The sequence below is a fragment of the Podarcis erhardii genome, assembly GCF_964252035.2.
Source record: "Podarcis erhardii genome assembly, chromosome: 13".
NCBI lineage: Eukaryota > Metazoa > Chordata > Lepidosauria > Squamata > Lacertidae > Podarcis > Podarcis erhardii.
The window spans coordinates 41,277,118-41,280,664 of record NC_138502.1 but is presented as its reverse complement, the minus strand read 5'-3'; positions in this window follow the sequence as shown (position 1 = coordinate 41,280,664).

Genomic DNA, 3,547 nt, shown 5'->3' with positions numbered 1-3,547 from the left:
GCGGGGGGAAGCGGTGAAGAGATGGCAGCCGCGACCCGGAAGCAGAAAGCGGCAGCGTCGGAAGCCGGAACTTCACGTCCGCAGCAGACGTCTCCTTTCGAACGGTTTTTTTTAAAAACCAGCTTAGCTCCGCCCCGCCAGCCCCGCGCTTTCCTGGTTGGCCTCCGAGGCCCCGTCAATCACGGCTCCGGTCCAATCAGGTGCTCTCTGTCCATTGGAATGTAAAAGCAGTCGGGATTGATTTGCAGTTGCGCTGAGGGGAGAGAGGGGGCGGGGTGCGCTTATGTATTTATTTATTATTATTTCTCTATTAAAATATATAGTCCGCTGTGTATTATAAAGATTTATCACAGTCAGCTTACAACAGTGTGTGTGTGTATATATATATATATATATATATATATATATATATATATATAAAATACAATGAAATAAGAAGTTAAAAAAAAGTTAAAAGCGAAAAATAATTTTAAAACATTTGAATACCACCCAGTGTCTGTGCGCTATTGTACCAAAAGGTGAATGGGTGAATGAAACACAAGACCTCTGTGGTGGTGGTGTTATTAGTTACAACTGTTATAGGAATTCTAAGGTCTCAAATAGAGAAGAAATGTTGATAATTGCACAAGGTAAACACACATACATAAGTATATAAACCACATGTCCAAAAGAGTACAGGAGGGCAATCCAAAAGCCATCTTGCTCTCCTAAAGACTCAATATTTCCTCTGCCTCCTTAATCCCCCTTGCCTGATAGCAATCAGGGGAAATTCCTGAAGGGATTCCTCTCCTATATCTATGAGCCTCCTTGGTATTAATTGTCATTGTTTGCCCAGATACTCTGCATTGAGGGATCCTGATTGTCTTATCAAATGCAAATGTTTTGTGTAAACTGTCTCTGGAACTATGCAAAACTTGCTAAATCCTCAAGAATATCACCCCTTGGCCTGCCTGAGCCACATTAACCCCACCTTATGTGTGATGAAATTTCTGACTTCTTGTAGCACAATGTCCTTCTCCACGCCAAAATAAAAACCCTTAAAGGAGAGGTTTTCTTCTGGTTTCGGGGTCTCTCTTGCCTCCTTGCCAGGAGGGGAGGGAACTCTGTTGCAACAGAAAAATAAAGATCAGCCTTGCTTTCACTTTATCCTGCCCTCCATCCATTCATCTCTGACCAATCATGGACTTAGGGGACTCAGTCCCTTGGGGAGCTGGGCAGCAAAAGCCAACCACCCCTATTTTTCTATATCACATCCAACTAACCAAAACCTCATACTCAGAAGTAGCTCAAGCTGGAGTGGAAAACATCCCATCCAGGTGGAAAAGGTTCAAGTGGCAATTTAAGTGGGGTGTACCTTTGCTGCAACCCCCGCCCCCCCCCCCGGTTGGGTTTTTGGGAGGGGGCTGCAAAAGCAATTCTAAAATACCAACTTTATGGACAATGTGCATGCACACAAACTTTGCTTTAAAATTCCACCAATGCATTTTTTAAGTGGCATTTTAAAAATTTCGATTGTCGTATGTGGAAAGGATCCTGTGATATATTTCAGGTTTAGAGGACCATTTGCCCACCCCCCAGGTTGCTGAACTACACTTCCTATAATCTCTGGAAACTGGTTGTTGGACGTTTGTTGGGGCTGGCGAGAGCAATGCTGTTTGGCAATGTATGGACCATCGATGACCAAAGGTTCCTCCACACTTGGTCTGCTGCTGCTAAGCATAACATTGCAGGGGTGTTGCAAATTGTTCCACCTTGTCCCAGTTCCAACATGCAGTGTTAACAGCGGACCACATTCCAGAGGTGCCCTAAGGACACAAGCCATTAATTTATCAGCTCCCTTGCCTGCACCTACAATAAATGGACTATATAGGAGGACTCTCCTAAGCAGGCATAGGCAAACTCGGCCCTCCAGATGTTTTGGGACTACAACTCCCATCATCCCTGACCACTGGTCCTGTTAGCTAGGGATGATGGGAGTTGTAGTCCCAAAACATCTGGAGGGCCAAGTTTGCCTATGCCTGCTCCTAAGTCTCTGTTTTGGTCACAGCCACAGCTCCTAAGTCTCTGATTGGTCACAGCCACACAAACCACACTTCAGTGTGCCAATAAGAACTGCATATCTGCATTTGTGCTTTATTGGGGACTTGGGTGGCGCTGTGGTCTAAACCAGGGGTCTGCAACCTTTAACACAAAAAGAGCCACTTGGACCCGTTTCCGAAGGAAAAAATCTGGGAGCCGCAAAACTCGTCATTATAAAAATAACTTTTTTGTCACTTTTTATTATTTCTTTCTTTGACCCCTCAGAATTACTCCTCCTCATAGAAATAAACGTTAAATTAACAAGTTACCTTTGTGTGTGTGTGTGTGTGTGTGTGTTCTTCACTCCCCTTCAAAACAGTGACCAGCGTACATGCCCCCTTTCAATGCAGTGACCAGCGTACATGCCCCTTACAATGTAGCAGGCGGGCGGGAAGGTGACGTCAGGACGGTGCGTGACTAACGCACGCACCGCCCCCATGCGACATCACAGCTAGTACAGCGCCCACCACAGTGGAGAGTGTGGCGGCGCACAATGCGCCTCCTCCCCTCGCTAGCATCCGCTCCGGAGCCGCAGCAAAGGTGTAAAAGAGCCACATGCGGCTCTGGAGCCGCGGGTTGCAGACCCCTGGTCTAAACCAATGAACCTCTTGGGCTTGCCAATCAGAATATTAGTGGTTCGAATGCCCATGACAGGGTGAGCTGCTGTAGCTCTGTCCCAGCTCCTTCCAACCAAGCAGTTCAAAAGCATACCAGTGCAAGTAGATAAATAGGTACTGCTGCGGCAGGAAGGTAAATGGCATTTCTGTGCACTCTGGTTTCTGTCACGGTGTTCCGTTGCGCCAGAAGCAGTTTAATCATGCTGGCCACATGACCGGGAAAGCTGTTTGTGGACAAATGCTGGCTCCCCCGGTCTGTAAGCGAGCTATATGCACCGCAACCCTATAGCCACCTTTGACTGGACTTAACCACCCAGGGGTCTTTTCCTTTAAAAAAAAAACACTTTTGTGGTTCATTAAATATATATATATATTTAAAGACCAATGTTCTTAATTAGAGTTAGAAAGAACATATTTTCTTCTCCCCTAGCTTACGTTTTTTGGGTGGAGTGGAGGTTTCTCCAATGTTTCATATGAATGCCTGGTATTTTTACTTTACAGGAAAGAAAAGGAGAGATTATATTGATTGCCAGATACTCTGCTCATCCAGGATGCCACTGATCTTTAGTGTGCTTGCGTTGGGTGTTTCCCAAATGTTCTGTATATGGCCGCTCCAGCACTTGAACTTCCCAATCAATATACTGATTTTCTTGCAGGGTGCCATTGACACTTCTTACCATTACAGTGGTACATTGGGTTACATATGCTTCAGGTTACAGATGCTTCAGGTTACAGACTCCGTTAATCCAGAAATAGTGCTTCAGGTTAAGAACTTTGCTTCAGGATGAGAACAGAAATTGTGCTTTGGTGGCGTGGCAGGAGCAGCAGGCCCCATTAGCTAAAGTGGTGCT